The sequence below is a fragment of the Mandrillus leucophaeus genome, unplaced genomic scaffold, assembly GCF_000951045.1.
Source record: "Mandrillus leucophaeus isolate KB7577 unplaced genomic scaffold, Mleu.le_1.0 Scaffold913, whole genome shotgun sequence".
NCBI classification, from domain to species: Eukaryota; Metazoa; Chordata; class Mammalia; order Primates; family Cercopithecidae; genus Mandrillus; species Mandrillus leucophaeus.
In genome coordinates, this window is record NW_012109953.1 from 920,917 (window position 1) to 945,166 (window position 24,250).

At 40.7% G+C, this 24,250-nt stretch overlaps 1 long non-coding RNA gene across 1 annotated transcript; it reads left to right on the forward strand.

The window, feature by feature from the left end:
* Window positions 1-3,579: 3,579 nt before the first annotated feature.
* LOC105531848 lies at window positions 3,580-24,250 on the forward strand. Its single transcript, XR_001004873.1, has 4 exons — window positions 3,580-4,281; window positions 17,855-17,938; window positions 23,116-23,252; window positions 23,467-24,250. It is a non-coding gene; the product is annotated as an uncharacterized LOC105531848 (long non-coding RNA).

Sequence of the window (24,250 nt, forward strand, 5' to 3'; positions counted from 1 at the left end):
AGATGCAATAACTCAGGGGACTTTTTTTTTTTTTTTTTTTTTTTAACAGTGCATGTAAGAGTCGTTGAGGCGTTGGTGCTTTTTAAAGAAAGAGATGTGAAGGGAATGCATTTATTTATTTATTTAATCAGGACATTTGGGTTGCCCATCATACGCCAGGCACCAGGAAAAGAGTTGAATCAGTAAAATAGGTTAAATATCTGGTCCCACCTCAGAAAGCACACCTTTCCTGGGGAAACAGAGAGGTGTAGATAAACATCTACCCTATCCTGTAATATGACCTATTATAGCAGCAAAATGTGCAGCAGTAGCAGAAAAGAGAGAGTGATTAGTTTAGCCTGCTATGGTCAGTGAGGGCTTCTGAAGACATGGTATTTAGGCTGAGACATTAGGGATAAGAAGGCTCTGTCCAAGTGGAGGAAAGTCAAGACAGAAGGGAGAAGAAATGCAAAGACATGGGGGCTTGAGAAAGTCAGGCAGTGTTGAGAAATGGCAATGGTTTGGTGCCACTGGTGAGTATGGAAGAGGTGATCAGCGGCCCAGCCACGAAGGACTTCCTCAGGCCCGTGGTAAAGGGTTGTTGCTTTCTTCCTGGAAGAGATCAAAAAAGAGCCAGTGAATGTACCAAGACTGAGTAGACTAAGATGAGATCAGCTGCACATTTTGGAAGGATGAGTAGTGGTGGTGTGAGGATGAAGTGGAGTAGGAAGTGAGGAGTGGAATCACTCCACAGTGCGGAGAAGGACTGGACCATGAAGAAAAGAGAGGAAGGAAGAACCCACCTGAGATGCATTCGAGACATAATTGTTAGTAATTGTTGACAAGAAAGAGAAATCATCAGAGCCACTCACGTTTCTGACTTGTACAATTTGCCAATGGTGGTGCAACAAGCAAAAAGAATAGCACATGGACAAGACAGTGTGGACACTGGACAATGAAGCGAAACTCATGAATTTAGTTCAAAATATTTGACTTAGAAACACTTTATACATTCTGGTAGAAACCCCTAAATTTCCTGATGTTATCTCTATGAATTGGGTAAGCATTAGAACAATGTAAGAATCATTTGAAATCCTGGGACTGAATTTAACCAATCGTAAACCTGTGGCGTAAAAACAGACTTTCTGAAACTCAAATTCACTTAAAAATGACATTTGTGTATGTGTGCGCACATACACAGATATATTTGTATATATTCGGTCCCTTGCTTTCCCTGACTAACCTTCAAATTTAGCAGTTCTCCCTTCCTATGTTGAACTGTGTGTATTTGTATGTGCACCTATGTATGTGCTTGTCTGTGTATGTGTGTCTGTGTGTGTGTGTGCTTGTATGTAGGGTTTATAATTTAAGGCTCAAGGACTATGGGACACAAGCTTTTCCGAAACTCTGAAATTACAGCCCTATTTTATGAATAGGAACAGATTCATATTGTGTCTGAGGAGGAAGATCACAGCTTTCTTAAAGGAACCATTAAAAAAAAAAAATTTCAGAAACACTGTCTGGAATCATTTTGCTCATTTCACCCTTCAAGGTATGGGAGAAATTGGAATCCCACTGGGGAGTGGAGATACTGTTCAAGGACAAAAAACAATTATATTAACCAGAAAAATCTCATTCATTAATCCCAAAAGACTATTGATCCAGATGGGACCTTTTCTTTCATGGAGTATGTTGAACTGTAACAAACTCAACTATGACTGATTATTGCTTTTGACAGATTCTACATTTCTTCTCATGGCAAATTGGTGGAAAGAATTCCATAATAAAGCTCAAGCAGGTTTTTATTTCAGTAGTTATCTCAACACATTTCTAGAGATAGACTCTTCTTGTACAGCATTTATATTTTAATTTTTCAGTGTTTGAAGCATGTTAGAATCTTTAAACATAATCATCTAGAATTTGAGTGACAAAATAAATGATCTTGTACTGCGTGAATTTGGATAACTGAAAAAAATTGTGTTTGGCCTCTGTTTCAGTCTCTCAGGGCCCCGGCAGGCACACTCAAGTTGGCATAGGGTCTGGGAAGTGCTGGGAGTGATGGTGCAGTCTCCCAGGGACAGTCGCAGTGGGGAGCTGTTAGGGAACCTGAGCCTGATGGGCCAGGGAAGGAAGGAGCCACCAGAACTCAGAGCAAATAGCACCCACTGATAGGTGCTGTGGACTTCAGTAGACACCATGGTGGCTCAGCAGGGAGACAGCAGGAAAGAGCACCTCCCCAGCTTCAGTCTCTCTCACTGTCACATCTTCTGCTTGTGATTTCCATTGGCTGAGCCCAACTGGAAGCCAGAAAGGAAGCCAATGATGCAGTTTAAAAGGCCTGAGTAGGTGGAGAAAGGTGGGTGCTGCATTCAGAGGAAAGTGATCCGGAGTCACTCAGCAAAAGGTCATTAATTTTGTCAATCAAATTCTAAATCATTAGATTTAAAGATTCTAACATATCTCAAGTTACTAAAGAAGAAAAAGGTAAATACCATACAAACAGATTTTCCTGTACAAGGAAGGTAGCCGGCATAGATTCTTTTTTTTCTCAAGAGGGCTAACTACATATACTTGAGTGTAAATATAATGTGAAAATATGAGCCTGGTGGATTTTTTACCTACTGTTTTGTAAGCTATGTTCACATTCAGCCACATTCCATCATGGCTATTCTGACCAGAAACTGAGAGATTTGTTGTGAGCAACTGCAAATGGCAAAGTTGAAAAAAGCAGGAGTTGACAGGGAGAGCCTTCAGACCATGCTGTGGGGCTGAGACTAGCAGGACAAGAAGGGGAGAAGGGAGGATTAAAAGGGAGGACTCTTAGAGCACAGCATTGCTCCGAGAAAGCCCCCGAGACCAACCAGGAGCTCTGCCACAAAGACCGCCCATAGAGCGGTCCCATGTTGGGAGGAGATGGCCTTGCCTTGTACCAGTATTTTGCTCATTGTTCGAGGGCCACCCAAGAAGAGTACCATGGCTCAAAAGCAGTGCCAGACCTAGGGGAAGTTCCTCCTCGCCACTGGGTAACCAATCTTTTCTTGGAGATCTGAGGTTGCGTCTCCATGTCTTCCACAGATACCATGACTTTCACCCCAGAAGGAGCACACCATGAGACAGAGGAAATCCTGGGCAGGCATGAAAGGGAAACTGTCTCGTGTCTCCAGAGAAAGGCCCCTGTGGACGAAAAAGAGTAAGGCAAGTGGAAGCAGGGGTTCAGGGACCTGTGACCTGACCTCCTTCGTCAGGATGGAAATCTTGAGCAAGGTGAGGTGTTGAGAAAACCAGAAACTAGAAACGCTGGTTGGAGAGCACTCAGAGGGTGGCCCTGAGTTTACAAGGGATGCTGCAGTTGATTGACAATGGTATGATGGCCTGATTAGGCTGAAATAAGGCCTCCATCAGCCTCTAGAACTACCTTGGCTGTTGGATGGAGTGGAAGGGCTGCAGGAGGGCCTGCCTGCACACAGCAAACACGAGAGGCAGCTGTGGGTGCCGGCTGCTGGGCCTGGTGGGCCACACCAACTATGGTCGGGTTAAACACCCTGTAGCCAAGGTTAATATCTGAGCCGCAGACCAAATTGACGGTTAAAGCCAGTACTCAGGACATTCTGTTGGTCTAGAGAGGGAGAACCATTCAGCTGGCTTAATGAGAGAACAGACATAGATCTGGGGCTTTGTCAGCAGATGCAAGTCTGGAGCCACCTCACAGCAGAGAGGAGCAGGAACCCAGGGTATGGAAGCCCCTTTCTCTCCTGCACAGCGCCTGCAGCCCAAGGCACTCACAGCACCATCGTGGGCAGCAGTAGATGGATTAGAAATCACACGGCCCTGATAGGAGTTGAACTTTGCTTCAACTGACTCTTAATCTGACACGAGATTGTGCTAATTGGAAGATACCAAGATACTATTAAAAAAGAAGATGAAGTTCTCTTGTTTCAACCCCTATTACTATTGACTGTCAACTTCCCAAAAGACCTCAGAAAAACCTGTTAATGGAACAAAACCAAATTTATTAGATTTACTGTAGTATAAGAGAATACCACCTTGGTAGAGTCTTGACAGTGTCTCAGATTGACAAAGTCAGAGTCTGCACTGGGGGACTTCTAAGGTAGCTTCTGCAAGGTGGGGAGTGGCTTGGGACTGGGCAGGGTTTCTACCCTAACAGTTCTCAATTGGTAAGCCCCACAAGGCCAAGGGTCTTGAAGCAACCCTTGATAAGAAATATACTGGATTTGATAAGCTAGCTATTTTAGTGGATTTACTGCCTTATTTTTGACAAGCAAGTCTTCCTGAAGCAAGCAGGTACGTGATTTTTGCTTAGTTCCAACATTGTTTAATACAGGAACAAAAAAATGACTGACCCCAGTGTTGTTTCAAGACACTGACTGGGAGCTATGCTGACTTCAGTTCTCAAGGGGTGAAGAATTGTGAGAGGAATGGTATAAATTTGTTTTAAAAAGTGGCATTTTGGGGGGTCTTTCTTAGCACATATTTTTAATATGTTTCCTTTTAGCACAGTTTTAAATTTCAGAAAACCTTCAAAGGTAGTACAGAGAGTTCCCATATATCCCCCACATCCATTTTCCCCTATCATTAAAATCGTAATGTGGTACACTTATCACAATTAATGAACCAGGATTAATACATTATTACTAACTGAAGTTCATACTTCATTCAGATTTTCTTAGTTTTCACCTTATGTCATTTTCCTGTCCCAGGATCCCACCCAGCTATTACGGATGTTTAGTTCTCAAGTCTCCCTAGGTTCCTCATGGATGTGACAGTTTCTGACTTTTTCCTTTTTCTGATGACGTTGACAGTCTGAAGAGTGCTGATGGAGGAGCATTTTGCAGAATGTCCCTCACTTGGCATTTGTCTAATGTTTTACTCATAATTATCCTGGACTGATGGTTTTTGAAAGGAAGACCACAGAGAAAAAGAGCCATTCTTAGCACATCATATCAAAGGCACATTCTACAGGTTGAGTCTCCCTTATCTGAAATGCTGAAGACCAGAAGTATTTCAAATTTTGAATTTGTTCAGATTTTGAAATATTTGCATATACATAATGAGATATCTTGGGGATGAGACTGAAGTCTTAACAGGAAATTTATTTTTGTTTCATATACACCATATACCCATAGCTTAAAGGTAATTTTATAAAATTTTTAAATAATTTTGGGCATGAAACAAAATTTTAAATGTGTTTTGACTTCAATCTGTCACGAGATCAAGTGTAGAATTTTCTGCTTGTGGCACCATGTTGGCACTCAAAATGTTTCAGATGTTGGAGCGTTTGGATTAGAGAATGTTCAACTTGTATCAGCATGACTCATGATTATTGACATTGACCTTGATCACCTGGCTGAGGTGGTGTTTGTCTGGCTTCTCCACCGTAAGTTTCCTTTTCCCCTCTTTTCATACTGTGCTCTTTGGAAGAAAGTCACTACATGCAGTCTAGTCTTCAGGAGCAGGGAGTTATGCTTTACCTCCTGGAGGGCAGAATTTCTGCATAAATGATTTGGGAATTTCTGCAGAGACCTTTGTCTCCTATCCCATTTATTCATTTATTTTATTATTTTTATATGAATATGAAATCATGAATATTTATTTTATACTCTGGGTTATAGTCCCATATTGTTTTATTTATTTTGTTGGTCTAATTGTTCCAGCTTTGGCCATCAGGAGCTCTTTCCGTTGTTTCCTTTGTCCCTTTGACATTTCTCCACCATTGTGTGCTTTTTTTCCCCCCAGTTACTTCCTTGCTTCCTGGAACTGCAAGCTGTGCCATGTTCATTGTATATATTTTGTGACGCAACCATGTCTCCAAAGAACCCTGGTTCCTTTTATTGGAGAATGGTAGAGAAATGAAGATCTGGGTGCTAGGTTTACTCATTGCTACTGGGGTGTCATTTTTTCTAGTGGCATTTCTTTTTTCCATGTGTGTACTACATTTGTGACCCCTTCATTTGTGAATCTACTTTTATTCTTTCAATAACAAGGTCACTTGAGAAGCCATAGAAGTCAGCCACTGAGTGACCTGAAAACTTGGTCTCTCGCAGTAAAGATATCTCACTGTACAAAAACGGTTTAAACTGCAGAAGAGTCTTCCATGCACTGCAGCTCCAAAAAGTTAAACATGATCTCTCAGATGGTTTAGAGCTTTGTCCCCACCCAAATCTCATGTCTAATTGTAATCCCCAGGGGGGGCCTGGTAGGAGGTGATTTGATCATGGGTGCAGTTTCTCATGGTTTAACACCATCCCCCTTGGAGCTGTAGTCACGATAATGAGTTCTCAGGAGATCTGGGGATTTTTTGGTTAGTTTGTTTGTTTGTTTGAGACGGACTTTTGCTCTTGTTACCCAGGTTGGAGTGCAGGGGTGCAATCTCAGCCCACTGCAACCTCTGCCTCCCAGGTTCAAGTAATTCTCCTGCCTCAGTCTCCCAAGTAGCTGGGATTGTAGGTGCCTGCCACCATGCCTAGCTAATTTTTTGTATTTTAAGTATACAGGGATTTCACCATGTTGACCAGACTGGTCTCGAACCCCTGACCTCAGGTGATCCACCCACCTCGGCCTTCCAAAGTTCTGGGATGACAGGCATGCGCCACTGCGCCCAGCTGATCTGGTTGTTCAAAAACGTGTAGCACCTCCCCTCTCTCTGTCTTCCTCCTGCTCCACCCAGGTGAAGTGCTGGCTTCCCCTTTGCCTTCCACCATGATTATAAGTTTCCTGAGGCCTCCCAAAATGCCAGCATCGTTCTTCCAGTATAGCCTGTGGAACCATGAGCCAATTAAACCTCTTTTCTTTACAAAGTGCCCAGTCTCAGGTATTTCTTTATAGCAGTGCAAGAACGGACTGCTACCGTCTCCATTTGTTACATACCGAAAACAACAGAGAAGTTTTCATTTTTTCAATGCAAATTCAAAGTTTTGAACAAGGCAAATTATAAGTCTGGCAGGCAAAGTCCCCATCTTGGTGTGACTGATGACTGCTCACAGTGCTGTGATGAATGGGTCCCTAAACCAAACACATCAATACCTACTGGGCGTGGGAAGGACAACGTTTGTTACCTTCAGCGAGGTTAAACCCTTTTCTCTCAGACATCGTGTTAAAACAGGCTCCATAGTTACAGTTTGATCCCAAGACAAAGAAAGAAAGGTCAATGATTAAAGGCAATTCTTTACCATCACATTAAGATGTGACAAATTTGTCTCTTCTTCACTGACAATATTTTGCTGCTTCTGCAAAACCAAGATTAAAGAGAGAGAGAAAAAAAAAAACCAGAAAAGTAAAAGAAAGACTAAGATTTTTTAAATTTTCCATTTCAGTTTCCTGGTTGTTTCTGTTTGTTCATTTAGCTATTTTCCCTAATTGTTTTGAATACCGTAAAATCTCATACCATAAAAACTTTTTAAAAAAAATAAATAAAATAATTTTGATACGGAGAGTTGGCATTTGATTCTAGTGAAGATTTGAGCTTCAGTAAAGGAAGTAAGGCTTAATGAGACAATTTCTAAAAAGAAAAACTTCATGTAATTGAAATGTTAAAATATTTTATAATTCTATCGCCTAGCATATATTCACCCTGGGCAGCTTATGGGTCTTTGGGGGTCCATCTTTCCCAAGAAGCTTTCAGAGCAAGATGCCCCCGGTCTTTCTCATACACTTTGTCATGGGAACTGTTTCATGAACCATAGCTGAGTGTGGCAGGACTGAGCAATACATCCAATGTCACAACTGAATCCTGGCACTGATCCAGGGGACAGCATTGTCTGTGAGCTGCTCGATGAGTTGGCCTGGTATGAAAACCTGGGTAGGTTGTGGTATACCATACTGGATCGTGATTGATCAGCCAGTCAACTCCTCTCTCTCTGGAAAGGAGATGGACCCCCCAGAGTGATTTTAGGATCACCAGAGTTCCAATAATCACCTGAATTGTGATCAAAAATGTTTCTGGTCTCCATAAGGCCTGGCTTTTGGCTGCTGAGATAGCTTTTTGTGCTTTTTAACATCCTGGAAAGCACTTTTAATAAAAATTATCTCCTGTGGTTATCTGAGCACATCTTGGCTCCTTGAAACTTGAGAATCTAACATAATGGTAACACATTAAATGACCAAGAGTATATACAGTAGGTTTCTTGAGGGCAATTATCAAGTCTTATCTTTATATCCTAAGTGGGCACATTTAGCAAGTACAGACACTCTCAGACTTATAATGGGGTTACTTTCCCATAAACCCATCATAAGCTGAAAATGCATTTAATATACCTAATCTCGTGAGCATCATAGCTTAGCCTAGCCTGCCTTAAATTTGTTCATAACATATCAGCCCACAGTTGGGCAAAATCATCTGGCAGCACAGTATACTGTAGAGTCCCAGTTCTTACCCTTGTGATCGTGGCTGACTGGGAGCTGTGGCTCACTGCCACTGTCCAGCTTCAGGAGAGAGTATTGTATGGTATATTACTAGCCTGGGAAAAGATCAGAATTCACTGATATTCTGATCAGTTCAGAATTCACTGAACTATGGTTTCTACTGAATGTGCATTGCTTTCTCACCGTTAAGTAAAAAATTTTAAGTCAAGCCATGGTAAGTCAAGAATCATCTGTACTCAATAGTGAATATGATTAGTGAATGAATGAGTGAGCTAACAAGAGCCAGAGGGAGTAAATGAATTACCCGAGGCTACTGAGAAAAGAGGTCAACATAATGTCTTGTCCCTGTGTTAAACAGTACTGAAACTAGTCATTCTTTCCTGTCTGTATGGTTTTTTTGTTTTTTTGTTTGTTTTTTTGAGACGGAGTCTCACTCTGTGCCCCAGGCTGGAGTGCAGTGGCGCAATTTCGGCTCACTGAAAGCTCCGCCTCCCACTGAAAGCTCCGCCATTCTCCTGCCTCAGCCACCTGAGTAGCTGGACTACAGGCGCCCGCCACCGCACCCGGCTAATTTTTTGTATTTTTAGTAGAGACGGGGTTTCACTGTGTTAGCCAGGATGGTCTCGATCTCCTGACCTTGTGATCCGCCCGCCTCGGCCTCCCAAAGTGCTGGGATTACAGGCGTGAGCCACCGTGCCCAGCTCCTGTCTGTATGTTAAATAATACTAAGACCAAGCAAAAGTAGCTGAGTTGCATGTTCCAGGGATACCTGTTTCTGAAAATTAGACCATAAATGAGCTAAACAATTCATGTATTAAGGCAAACCATTTCCTCAGAAAGACTGACTTCTTAGCCTGGCCTTGCTGTGCCCAGCTAATTGAAAGCTGTAATAACATAAACTCCGTGCAGTTCAAACCAGCTGCCTACATGGAAAAGAACATCTTAAAAATCACTCAGCCTAAGTCCTAGGGCGCTATTGACACCCTACCCTAATTTTCATTTCCAGCCACTATTAAGACCCATCAAGGTGGTGTTCTATCTTACTATGGTGTGACTTACAGTTTTGTGTGATAGAAAGATTTTTCTGGTGGTCTTCAGGGGAATCGATGGTCAATACAACACAATCAGTTTTCAGTTCCCTTTTTCTTCTTTTTAAAACATGATTTCACATTTCTCTGAATGTGCAAAAATCTACTAAGCACAGGGAAGTACGGGTGTCATTGCTTTCCTACAAGGTCTTGGAGCATGAAACAAGCCATTTTCTTTTTTGTTATTTTGCCTAAGGAATAAAATTATTGGACTAGAAGTTATTTCAAAAATCTTTCCAATTCTAAAATTTGGGTTTCAGTAAATCTAGGGAAGTGCTCACTAAATTCAGTTTTGAATAAACATCATAATTGTTCTCTACCGTGTTGAATACAGAAGAAATCCAACATTGTCTTGATTCTGAGATAGAAAGTGGTTTATGGCACATGGCAAACTGTGTTAAGGCCCTCTGGCCCCTTGAACACAGAATTTAATTTCTCAAATATACACAAAAATGCACAGCTTCAGACTTGCAGTAAAGTGTCTGTTGTGAGAGTTGTTTTAACCCAAATGGCTCTAAAACATGGCTGTCAATTCCAGACGTTTCCAACTGGATGAGACAACAGCCACCACATGTCACACAATGCACCACACGCAATGTAAACATACCATTCACGTTCACACTCAGATATTTATGGCATTTTCCGTGGTTGCCATGTCAACCCATGGAGCAACCAGGCCATTAAATCATGCTGTCAGCAGGCCAAGACAGTAACACTACAAAAAAATTCCAGTTGCTGACATGAAACATTACATTTATCATTTCAAGACCTGTTTTTTTCCAGCTGCCTCTTGCTTTATGCTCTTCACTGCTTTCGAGCTGGTCTTTTAGGGTACAAGGAGAATACAAATGAGCTGTTTAAAATGCAATGAAAATCCCAGTCAACTCTTGAGTATTTTTACTTTCATAGAACTTATTTTTTTAGGGTGATAATCTTGAGGTCACATGTCAAGAGAAGGGACGGGCTGAGAACTGACATATTATTGATATAACTGGCCAGTTTTTACTTTCCAGCCTGGATTCAGTCTTTTATTTCCCTCCTCTGCATGAACTTGTTCTCAGCAAATGTCTACATTTCAAGCACATTCACTCTAATTTCTTCTGAACTCTGACGTCTTCTGAAACTCTGATTTCTCCTTAGGAGTTCTCATTAAAAACATTTTCAGGGTCATATAGAAAGAAGGCATGCAGAAAGACTCATCAACAGATCGAGAGGTCGGCTCTACAATCAGTAACAGAGACAAAGAACAGACTTTTTAGGGCAGTCCTGATTTTTCATGATTATATTAATTTCAGAAAAGGTGAATCATTGAATGTATAACAGGATGTAATTTAAATGTTCTACCACTAGAAGGCTTTTCATATAAATTCACAATCAGAAGAAGTTTTTCCTGTCATACTATGCATTAAGAATTTTAGAAAATAAGGACATTGTGACATTTTGGTGTATGTGATGATGCAATTATCATACCATGACGACTGTACATGAATAGAAGGACGATGCAAAGCCAGCCTGCCTTGCCTCGTGCTGTCTCTCCTCTCCGGCAGCTGTGCTTCCTCCTCTTCCCTTTGGCCACGTCTGAGCACATTAAGCTTGCAGGATTGTGATGGGAATTAAAGGCATTTCAGCTACTCATGTGCACAGCGCTCTTCTCCTCATTCTACCTGGAGAACAACACTAAGAAGGTACAATCAGTGAGAGCTTTCAGAGGAGAACAAGCCTGGATGAGAATCTTCTCGAACTGGGCATCAGAACAGCTTTCTCTTCCTCACCCATCTGCACACAGCCCTCAAAAGGCATGCCATCCCACAGATATTTTTCTTGAAAAAAGAGACAGAATGTAATCAGGGAATGTGAAAATAAAAGAAGAAATGATGGGTTAGAGAACATCCAGGCTATTCTCGTGGAGCAGATGCCTAGGGGCAGAGGTGAGAGAAGCTGGGAACAAACCCCAGGTCCTCAGACACCTGCTAGCTCATGGGCAAGTGGAAGGGGCAGAGCCTTACAGAGCTGACTTTGAAACAGGCAAACTGGGGACCAGAGCTGGGACTGGATAATATGAACTGGGTCTTCAAAGATGGGTTAGCAATTTCTGACACTTGTATATGGGGGATAAGAAACTTCTAGACTGAAGAAACCCTTGACCATATGCCCAGGGCTGGAGAAACAATGATGCAGTCCCAGAAAGAAAAAGTAGATCCTGTGCTTTCAAAGCAGATTAGGCAAGATATAGGAAAGGGCCAAGCCAGGGAGGGCAAGGAGTGCCTGGGTGAGGAGACTGCAGCGAGAGAAGTTACAGCGGAAAGGGATGTAGTCAGATCCATGTTCTTGGGTGATGTTTGCAAACGAATCTGATGAGAAAGGAGATGAAGTCATGAAATCATTGGACGTTCATTAGAATAATTGGATTTAGGAGACAGCAAAGATAATAATAATGATAAAAGAGAATTTAAAATTATCATTCAAAGTCTGAATGTATTGGGGTGTGGCAAAAAGTCCTCTCCCAGAAATTTGAGTGTAAAAACAATACCTTTAGAATGAATAAATAATAGTATAGTCACATAAAGTAATAGTATACCGCAATGAGAAAAGAGTGAGCTATAAGCACAAAAATATGGTTGAATCTCGCAAAGATAAAAGTTGAGAAAAAGAAGCCAGTCACAGAAGAGTCAATATGATGTGACTCCAATTATTTAGAGTCCCAAAATGAATCATGCTGCTGGCTAGATGGTTGGGATCTTGGGGAGGGTAAAGTCATTGACTGGAAGGGAAATAGCCCGTGATTTCCAAGGGGCTGGTAGTGTTCCATCTCTTGATTTGGGTGCTGGTTGCAGGATGTGCTTGGGTTGTGAAAAATCACCGGGTGGTACATTTATATGTTCACTTTTCTTTTCTGCCTGTTAAACTTTGATAAAAGTTTTTACAAAAATGCTTTGGGTATCTTAGTTTAAGGAGGCGGATTGACTGACAGGTGATCTTTAAATGTCCAGCCCTTGAATCTAAATACAAATAGGGGTAAACAAGGCCGTGTTTCTTGGATTCCAGGAAATTAGGAACTATGATTCAGCAAGTTAGAGCATTGCATCATGTAGTGAAACCCCACATCCCTCGGTCGTAGTCCTCCCACCTCTCAGCCAGACTTGGACGCTAGCTTAGCAGCCACAGGCCTGGAAACAGTCCGCACAACCAACTCATTGTCTCATTCATTTCAAGGATGTAGAAAAATAAAAAGTGATAAGGGCAAGGGTGGGAGGCTATCTCTTAGCAGCTTCAGAATAAAACCAGTGGAGCTCAGTTCCTGCCAAGAACTCAAGAGAAATCCATCATTCCTCTTGCCTGGCCTGTGGTCAGCGCCACTGTGGTGATAAGCAGAGAAGCCTGTAATGATTAACTGGGCATGTACGTACAATGGTCACCCACACACACAGACTTCTTATCATCCAGGAGCCCAGCACTTTAACACTGAATCATACCCATGTTCGGAGAAGGAAGTTTGCAGCCACTAACACACTTCAAAATTTGGATTCAGCTTTAATTCCTATAGTTCACTATAACCCTTCCCAACTGCTTCCTACCTAGATGAAAAAGAAGTAATTGAATTAAAAAAAAAAAAGTCCCAAATTGTTCCGTGGGTGGATTACTAAGAAGCATTTCTTAATAAGAAGTTTCCATAAATGCATTTAATAGATTGTTTGCAGATTATTAACCCCTTGAAAAGGAAGAAGGAACAAAGAATGAACGTAGTGTTAGAATAAGGCAAGTACTCAGAAAAATAATGCGATCTATATTCAGAAAAATCTCCTTATGTTATCCACATTACTTCAATAGTACATATAAAATTCCTGTAAAGTTGTGGCTTATAAGCAATTCTTTCAACTTCCCATCAGAGCTAGTTTAAGCAGCAACATAGTTTTTAAAAATATTTTTTGGAAACTCTGATATAGAATGCATTACATTTATTATATAGAACTCAGTACTATTCAGAGCTGTTTTCCTGATATGAACATACTTGAGATCTCTCCCCCTTCCTCCCTGCTTTACATTTCTGTCATTCATTCCTTCAGCAAATGTCGCTGAGCACCTTCTGTGTGCCAGGCCCTGTTTAGATTATTGGGGACATGGAGGGCAGTAAGTTAGGCCTCATCCAAGCCCACTGGACCTGACATTCTTGTTGCTGTGGCCTGGTGCAGTCTCATTCCCTCTGGTGCTGACTTTTGTAAATTCCTCCCAACTTTCCCCACCTCTAGTCTGTCAGCTTCCATCCCTTCCACAACTCTGGTTATTAGAGTGCTATCCTTACAGATCAAATCTGTTCATTTCACACCATCCTTCTTGCTTCCTTTCTGTCCTCCATTCCACAACAAAACAATACAAACATGCAAATTATTCCCCACCAAACAAAAGCAAAAGGAAACAAAATCTTTAATGGGATAAAAGGAAAGTTCATAGGATAAGAAAGGCATTCAGGGTCCTTTGAAATCTCATTCTAGATTTTTTCCCCAAGGTGCTGCATGTCTTTCTTGGTGTCCTCTGTAGGCCTTTTGATGCCTCTCTATGTCAACAGTTTCCCTATTTTGCCTTCATTTAAGTGTGTCTTTTGCCAAGAACGTTCTCTCCCTCCATTTCTGTCTATACAAAGTTCCCCATGTTTTACAAGTCAAATTCAAATGCTTCCTCCTTCGTGAGACCTGTAGATAGTGGTATCCTGCTGGCACCTCTTCCCAAATCCATGTTGATGTTGGTAGTTTGAATTCATCTGTGATGAGAATATTCACACCATGGAAACTGGCAAAAGCTGCAAATCAGAGCCGGATTTATTGTTTCGTTGATTGTCTAGACTTAAGAAAGTGGTGGAGAAAATGTTGATATAGCAGGTTAAACTTAAAAATGGGCTGCGTTTATAGCCATTGTATTATGAAAACACATAAAGTACACTTCAGGAAATATTTTTTGAGTATTTGAAAACTGTTCTCCAATTCAACAAAAAAGCCGTTCATTCCACTGATGAACAAATGAAGTCCCAACATATGTCTTCATTGTTTCACTTTCATTTTACTACTTAACATCAACAAACACATCAACTAACATTCATTTTGGAGTTGCATTTGCTCATCATTGAGGTGAGCAGCTTCTTTGCGGAATCTGAGAATGATCAAGAATTGATTTGTAGCCTGGGCATGATGGCTCATGCCTGTAATCCCAGTACTTTGGGAGGCCAAGGCGGGCAGATCACTTGAGGTCAGGAATTTGAGACCAGCCTGGCCAACACAGTAAAACCCCATCTCTACTAAAAATACAAAAATCAGCCGGGTGTGGTGGTGCCCACCTGTAGTCTCAGCTACTAGGGAGGCTGAGGTGGGAGGATCACTTGAGGTTGCAGGGAGGTGGAGATGGAAGTTGCAGTGAGCTGAGATTGCAGCACGGCACTCCAGCCTGGGCAACAGAGCGAGACTCCATCTCAAAAAAAAAAAAAAAAAAAGAGTTGATTTGTAGTTGGCTATAAGTGCAAAAGTTCAGCAAAATCAACAAAAGAATTCTGTTAAAATCAATTAGCTATATGGAATTTATAATTAATATTTAAAAAAATATTTAATTGACAAAATACATATTCAAGGTATACTATGAGATTATATATATATATATACACACACACACACACACATACACATTGCATAATGATTACCACAGTCAAATTAACTGGCAGGTCCACTACTACTCCAGTTGCTATTTGTGTGTGTATGTATGTGTGTTAATCCTTAAAATCTGTTCTCATAGAATTCCAAGTTATCAATACATTCCCCTATTATGCATTAGATCTATAGAACTTCTTCATCTTATGACTGAAACCTTGTGTCCTTTGACCAGTGTCTCCCTATTTCTCTCACCTCCCAGCCTTTGATCACCACTATTCTACTGTCTGCTTCTATGAATCAGACTTTTTAGATGCCGTGTATTAGTGAGATTATGCAGTATTTACCTTTCTGTGTCTGGCTTATTTCACTTGGCATAACGTCCTCCAGGTTCATCCATTTTGTCACAAATGACAAGATTTCTGTCTTTTTAAGGGCTAAATAGTATTCCATTATATTCTACATTTTGTTTATTCATTGATCTCTTGTCAGTGGACACTTAGATTGTTTCCACGTCTTGCTTATTGCAAATGATGCTGGAATGAACATGAGGGTGAAGATAATTCTTCAAGATTCTCGTTTTGTTTCCCTTGGATATATTACCAGAAGAGGAATTGCTGGATCATATGATAATTCTAGTTTTAAATTTTTGAGGAATCTCCATACAGTTTTTCATACTGCAGCACAAGTCTACATTCCAAGCAACCACAAAGGTTCTCTTTTCTTTACATTCTTGCCAACACTTGTTATTTCTTGTCTTTTTGATAATAGCCATCCTAAGAGGTGTGAAGTGATAACTCATTATGGTTTCGATTGTCACTTCCCTGATAATTAATGATGTTGCACACCTTTTCATGTACTTGGCCATTTATATGTCTTCTTCGGAAAAATACCTACTCATTTTTAATTGAGTTATTTGTTTTTTTGCTATTGAGTTGTGTAAGTTCCCTATATATTTTGGATATTAATCCCTTATCAGATTTATGGTTTGCAAATATTTCCTTCCATTTCATAGGCGGCCTTTTTGTTTTGTTGATTGTTTCCTTTGCTGTGTAGAAGCTTTTTAGTCTGTGTCGTCCTGCTTGCTTATTTTTGCTTTCGTAGCTTGTGCTTTTGGTGTCATACCAAAAAAAAAAAAAAAAAAAAAAACCATTGCCAAGACCAATTTCAAGGAGCTTTTCTCCCATATTTTCTCCTAGATATCTGTAATAAACACACACACACACACACACACGCACACACACTTTTTGCCAGAGAGCCATTTGTTAGACATTTACCAGGATATAGTAGTCCCTCCTTGTTCATGATTCTACCATTTCCATTACCTGTGGTCAACCACAGTCTAAAAATATTAAATGGAAGATTCTAGAAATAAACACTTCATAAATGCGAACTTGTGTGCCATTCTGAGCAGCATGATGAAATTCCTCACTGTCCCACTTTGTCTTGTGCGAGACATAAATCATCCCTTTGTCCAGCTGTAGACACCACCATCCATCAGTCACTTAGTGGTCGACTTGGTTATGGTATGTAGGATTTGGTGCTATCTACAGTAGCAGGCAACCAGTGAGGTCTTGGAATGTATTCCTCAAGCATAAGAGGGCACTACCGTACCACTGTCAAGCTGTAGGCAAGTATCCTCTGGGATTGCTTAACACAGGAGGTAGAGGGAGGACTGCCCAGCTTACCTGCTCACTTGCCCCTCATGTGGCTCCTCGGAGGCCCCTGCGCTACCATGTACATGTGATGCCCCAGCAGCTGCTTCTTGCTCCAGTCTCCTCCTGCGGTTATTGTGGCTGAGCCTTCCCTCAGACCTTGTTCCTCCATCCCTGTAATCCTAGATGTGTTCTTATTCTAGGCAAGTCCTCACATATTTGTCCTGTGTTGGTTAAGCTCTCTAAGCCTTAGTTTCTCCATCTGTAAAGTGGGAACAATATTAGTATCTACCTCAGAGCATTGTTGTAAGTAAAAAGAGGGTAATGAATGAGAAACTCTTGGCCCACCACCCTGGCACACAGTAAGAATAATACTAACAAGCATCTCAATAGCAAATGTGGCAAATATCTGCTGAGTACTTCTGAGACTTCCTTTGGAATCTCTATTCATTTACTTTTCATGGCAATCCAGTGAGATGGATTCCATGTCACTCCCATTTTACAGATGAAGAAACTGAGGCACACACAGATTAAGAAATGTGTCCAGAGCCCCACAGTTGGGGATGTTCGGTAAGCTACTATTGAAAACATGGTTTTCAGATATACTCCCCTTTTCTCTTTTTTTTTTTCTCCACCCATTTTTCTTTATTGTTATATACGCTCTTATTTCCCCCTCTTTATGCATTTCTGATTCCTCACTTCAGCTTTAGCCATTTGAAAGGAAAGGGAGAAAACGTCAAAGAAGATTCTTTATTTTTCTGTGAGTGCTTCGCTTTCTTTGGGGCTTCCTTTGGAGTTTTATGGACTTTTAAAAAAATTATTTTGATGTAACTTCAAACTTGTAGAAGAGTTGCAATATCTGTGCAAAGAAGTAGCATATACACCTCATTCAGATGACACATTTATTTCGATTTTCTGTCATGTGCTTTATCCTTCTTTCTCTTTGTCTTCTCTCCACCTATTGTTTGCCAAACATCAAATTGATGCTGTCCACTGTCCTGATTTTACAGACCATTGTACCAACAACTTGTTTCTCCAATTCCTCTCCTCTATATTCTCACGTATGGTCAAAGTTATAGTTGCCTTTTCTAATTACAATTTTCTTCCTGTCTGTTCACAGCAGAGTCCTTTCAGCCACAAGTCTTAATAGTTTGCATGAGTGTTAATCTGCTTCTCACAGAGTCACCAGGAAACACACCTTAGACAGGTATGCACTATGCTATCCAAAACCCTTGGGTCCGAATGTGTTTCAGAATCCAGCAACTTAAAGATTTTTAAAGATAAGATGAACAGTATTTCATGTGTTTAATAATATACCCAGTGGGGTCTAGGGGAGCAATCCCATAATCAAACACAAATATTTCTGCAGCAAATGCATGCAGAATAAACAGAGATTTTACGTATTCTCAGTTCAGTTCATATGATGTTAAAATTTCAGTATTCAGAGTTTCTTGCTTTTTGGAATTGCACACAAAGGGTGCTGTACTTTTTTATATGATAGGGGATAGGTTCAGATAAATACTTTAGTGACTGATCAACTATATAGCATCTAAATTGCCTAAAATTTAGTAAGTAGATCAATTTTATTTTAATTCACATATTAAAATTATTATAATTTCAATAGAACATAAAAAACAGGATATTGACAGCTAAATATCCCTACATACACCAGAGTAGGATTAAAGTTTTAAAGATAAAAAGCAAAGACTAATGCTTTGTTTTACAACAAAAAGGTCTTCTTTGAAGTCATAGGGAAACAAGGTCTCAGCCGTTGCAAATGGCATGGCCTTCCAAGAGAGCAGGACACATTGTAACTATGGGGACTCCAGACTGTTAATAACATTCTATATTAAAGAACAGATAGTCTGTAATCCCAGCACTTTGGAAGGCCAAGGCTGGCAGATCACCTGAGCTCAGGAGTTCGAGACCAGCCTTGCCAACATGATGAAACCCCGTCTCTAACAAAAATTAGCCAGGTGTGGTGATGGGCACCTATAATCCCAGGTACTCAGGAGGCTGAGGCAGGAGAATCTCCTGAACCCAGGAGGCAGAGGTTGCAGTGAGCTAAGATCGTGTCACTGCACTCCAGCCTGGGTAAAAAAAAAAAAAAAAAAAAAAAAAAGAATAGACAGATCTATGTACCAGATCACAGTCCTTACAACACATTAGTTCACATAAGTGCAAATAATATAGTCTATTTTATAATGGCACAGCTTGTTATCACATAAAATTGCCAGCCTCCTCATTGTATTGTATGCTTCTTATGTTGACTAAATAGACAGAATGAATATTCCCTGATGTAGCAACCTCTATTGAGACTTCTTTTCTCTGAAACTTTTTAAAAATACGTACTTTCTACCAAATTCCACCTAACATGAGATTGGACACTACCTCAGACTTTTCCCAAATGACTTCATGAGTAATATTCATTTGGTACCTGTAGTAGAATTTATGTATTCTAAGCTAAGAACTGATACTAAACAAATATTTGAGATTGGTTTCAATAAATCTAAGGAAAAAAATAGCAAATTTCAGTTGGGATGCGACTTAAAAATATCCTAAATATAAAAAAGTTTTTGTGATTAATTTGCTGTTACGTATAATATATTCTCAATATTCACTTACTGACGTTGATTCACTTTATGCCATTTTAAGCATTGGGAAACAAATTTAAACCAATTGCCACAGTCATAAGTGAAATCAGAGTCCCAGTGATGTTATGTTTTACAGACTTCAGTGTAAGTAATGAATTGCCCAATACATCATGGATGATTTTAAGATATCGCATTTTGGAGTGAGAGACCAGAAATCACATTTGCTAAAAGAACACATTTTTTCCCAAGAATGCAGCAAGGCTCCCCATCCCCAAGAGCAAACATCTTTTTTTTTTTTTTTTTTTTTTTTTTTTTTTTTTTTGATGTTGCCCTTAAAATATGAGGCTGAAGCTCAGAGTTAAGCACATCCTAGAACTGGGAACGCTCACCAGCACCAGGTGCAGGGAAGTAGGCAACTTTGCTGCTGGCTTATTTTTTTAAGGAGACTGTGCCTGTACTCTCTGAGCAAAGTGGCAATATCTGCAGCTGCCTGCCCGCCACCAGACAGCCAGTCCGATGTGAATTATTTAACAGAAAGTATTGCAACCTCCACTCACAATAGAGGAGGCTTCAAGATTTGTGGGTGACACTCTGACAGGCTGCAGGATCAAAGCCAGGATTTTAGAGGCGAGGTGCAGTTGAGCAGTGCCTGCTGGCCAAGGAGCCGTCGTGACCTAGGGGCAGAGGAAGAATGCCAATCCATGCCGCGAGGGCGGCACATTCCAAGGACTAAACCAGAAGAAGTAAGGCCAAGTGCTGGCAAGAGGGAGCCACAAACCAGAATGATTACGTTTTGAAAGCACTGCTTCCCGGCTCAGACATAAAATTATATTTAAATGTCCTGCCTCTGTGCAATCAAAAGAAGCTAACTGAAAGAAACACGCACTTCAAGGCTGTAAATCTGAAACTTCCTAATCCCCGAAAGTCCACACTAGACTTCTTGCCTCCATGGAAACAACAAAGCATTCAGCCAACTGATTGGCCTCCAATGAATTTTAGATAAGACAGCTTGGAAGGGAATGGATGTGATTTTAATGCAGAAGAAAGCGCTGGAAGGGAGGTCCACTTGGTTCATATTTGAATAAAGCAAACAAGGCAGACGAAAGGCTGACAGCTGTAAATGACATTGTCAGTACAAAAATTATCAGCCAGTTTACAATCTGTTTGCTTATGTTGAACAAACAGACTGTGTGTGGCATCCTTCGGCCTGGTGAATGGCAGAAATACTTGCGGGCTTCAGAAAAGCTATCTGCTCTCCTGCAGCCTGGCCACAATTAGATCGCCATTTGACAGCCACACTGAAAAGGAAACTGTGTCCTCTGCCTTCCCCCACACTCCCTTGCCTCTTTGCTTTCCCTTTTCCTTTCTTTCTGTTTCTTGGTCTTCTTCTTCATAAGACAAGCACTGAAGTTGGGTAGGGACACTCGTCCTGTTGTATCAATGGCGTGAATTATGTTAGTTCTGTTGCTGGATCAAGTCGTTTACTGATGTGTCTGACATTCCAAGTGGGAGATCTTCAGTAACCTAGCAAGGCTCAGCGCCAGCAGTCTTCATTTTTTATTCCTTACAGGAAGCAGAATCCGGGAGCTCCTGAAAGAATGCCACTTTTTTCTTCTTTGTGCAGCCTGTCTCGGAGACCGTTTGCTTTGAACTTGCTAGCATTGCATTTGGTGCCGAAACAAAACACAACGCAAGCAGAGCTGTGGAGCTCTATTCCCCCTGAGCAAGGCCCCGAAAGCCCAAGTTTCAGGAGGGAATAAAACCTAGTGGGCGCTACCGCTCCCTGGGAGCTATGCTGAGGGTGTAACCCAGCCCCCAACGTGAAAGGAGTGAGTTGTGTGGTCCCATTGCTTAATCCCCTCTGTGTTCTGCAAACTCATAACACAGAAATAGCTCCTTTTGTTCAAAAAGAATGGAAAGCAAACACAGGTACTAATTTTATCCCTCACGTTCTCAGAGGCTCCCTCTTGTTTAACTGCATCAGAGAGATTTAAGCTGCTGGGAGTGGCTTTTTTCACCAGGCCCAAGGCTATTTGGGCACTGGGAGCTTTTTACCTAAGAGATTCCAGTTCACCTTGGAGTAAGCGAGTGACACACCTCCTTGCCCTAGGCGACAAGTCACCTCTGTAGAGTGCACACACTGGAAAACAGAATAACCTCATAAGAAGACAACTGTCTACAAAACCTAGAGTTTTGATTTTCATCTTCTATCTTGTGTGTTGTCATTATTGATTGTGTCTTCTTGCTAGAGTTAGCCAAGAAGTTATTCATTTGAGGAGAGGATCAAGTCTTTCTGTTATGCCTTCCTTTCTTTTCTCCTTCTTTAATGTAAAGAATCTATTTAGAGGTACTTGGTTTATTTGACCAGAAAAAAAAAAAAATGATGATAGGTGAGTAGGGTGTGTTTGTCACAGATAAAGGGCACATCACAGGCACACACAAAGCCGGAAGACCGTGGTAATTACTGGTAAGCAGCGAAGCATCAAAACACCTCTTATATGAAAGTTCATCCAATTACCACTAACCTAGAGAGAAGAGTTATGTTGCACTGTGCTTTTCATTTTAATCTAAATGGCTGTTTCTTTTTCTCTGATATGGCGATCGGTCATAAAGAGTTGACCATCATTAAAACTGTTTGATTTGGAAGTCTGTAGTGTTTAACTAAGAGGGTAAATGCAAATTTGATGAAAGAATAAGGATAAATTTACATATCAGCCTCAGCTCACATGGAGAGAGTAAACATTCTGTTTATCTCAAGTGTCACTTTATGATTTCAGTAGAATATAAAACTGACCTTGGCCCAGTCATTGCAAAAGGCCTAAATGAAATATACAGTTGTCTAAATACGATTTACTCAAGTAGAACTTGTCAGCAAACCTTGTGGAACTCAGCAAACAGGACTGGAGAGCACAGCGAAAGAATTTTGTTCTGATAAACTCCAAAATGAAATTCTGGAGCAAGGAGTAGGTGAATAAGAACGGTTAAGAAAAAAAATCCTACCTCATGAATTTTATGGTAATCATGGTGAATTAAAACATCCTGTTTAGCTGCAGTTTTAGGCTTTAGTTAACTAAAAATTAGAAAATGAAAACAAACAGAAAATTTTAAAAGCCAATGTTAACACTGTAATATATAGTATTCTTTTACCAAACCTTTGTTTTATCATTTGGGGACAAGAGTAAGATCATGATTGGTTTGGTTTCTAGAAACTCTAATTGATTCCAGGAACTTTAACACTCCATAGGTAGTTTACGCTGCAGGAGGATAATTCCTTTTGGCTGTTTAAATCAACCATGTTTGCATTTTCCACAACATTTTTAATTAGTTTTTTCTTGGGCTAAGTCAACATTCATCACTGTGGTGAAGGAACATCAGACTTTGTTCATAATGGAGGCTTTTGAGTGTGCAGAAAAATATTCCAAGACAATTGCAGGCATCTGAACTGATATTTCACCCCCACTTTCTTATACCCAAAAGTTCAATGTGGAAAATGAAGGCATAAAATGAGATTATTTTATGGAGAAAAGTTGATGGCATAAATAGAGTAAGGGGGTGGGAGCTTATATACATATTTTTAATTTGAGCTATTCTAGAAATTTTGCCCACAGTAGAGCAAATAATAACAATAATATTCTGAATGAAATAAAAGAAAGGTGAAGAAAATTTGGCAGAAATGAATGGTTTTAACTACAAAAGTAAAGAATATTCTTGTAGGACTTATTTATGCATTTACCTTTATAGCCCACAAAATATTTTTTAAATAAATAATTATCTATTTATATCCACATAGAATAATACAAAGCTTTAAAGAAGACCCCATAAGAGCTTCATATCTGAGTACCATTTGCAACTGATTTACAAATAATGCCAGCATCCTTAGCGACTTCTTCAGGCAAGGTTATAATGGGGGTTTTTGTGGCTAGGTAGGTGAGAGTGCTAACATAAATGAGGAGAAAGTACCTCATTATTACCAAAACTGTAGCCAGGCTTTCCATGTGGGGTTTGAAAAGAGATTGACATGTTGCCCTCACTGCAAGGAGAGTAAAAACAAGTTTGTGTGGAGTGGGAGGGGAGGTTGTATATATCTGAGGAAGTCAGGCTGTTGAGACACTTTTCCTCAGTGTCCCGTGTTCACATACAGGTGAACTTGGAGTACTGCACACAGCATTGCTTCCAGCCTGAAGCGACTGTAAAACGCCAGCGAACAGAAGCTCAAGGCTGAGTAAAGGATCCTGCACACTCAACAGGCTCATCCTTCTCTGCACCCGAGATGTTTAGAGCCCCAGTTACAGAGCTTTCAGAAGGCGGAGTTCGCCCACAGCACACTGTTGATGCCTATCTAAGGAAGGAAGTTAACTATCTAAGGAATCTAAGGAAGTTAACTGAGAAGGGAAGGAATAATCTCCATAGAAAAGGGATTTGAGAACACAGAAGAGGATATGGGCCTGGCAGTGGGCACACTGTGAACTATGCACCATCACTGGCCTAAAACGCACCGCTGTGTGCATCATTTACTCACGTTTAAAAATCACCCTCTACTTGTTCTCCTGTGACCCTCATTGGTCTATATCCAGACAGCACTGAAAGTGATAGCCAGAAAAAGTAGAAACAACCCACGTGTTCATCCACTGACGAATGGATCAAAACATGTGGCGTGTCCATCCATACAAGGGGATATTGCCCAGCCGTCAAAAGGAGCAAAGAACTGATGCATACCACACCGTGGCTCATTCTCAATAGTATGTTCAGTGAAAGAAACCAGTCACAGAAGCCCATGTACTGTACGGTTCTATTTATATGAACTGCTTGGAGGAGGCACTTAGTGGTTGCCAGGGGCTTGGGATGGGGGTAAAGGGCAAGAATGGGTAGTGCTTCCCCCCTCAATGGGGTTTCTTTGCAGGGTGATTAAAGCTTTCTAAAATTGG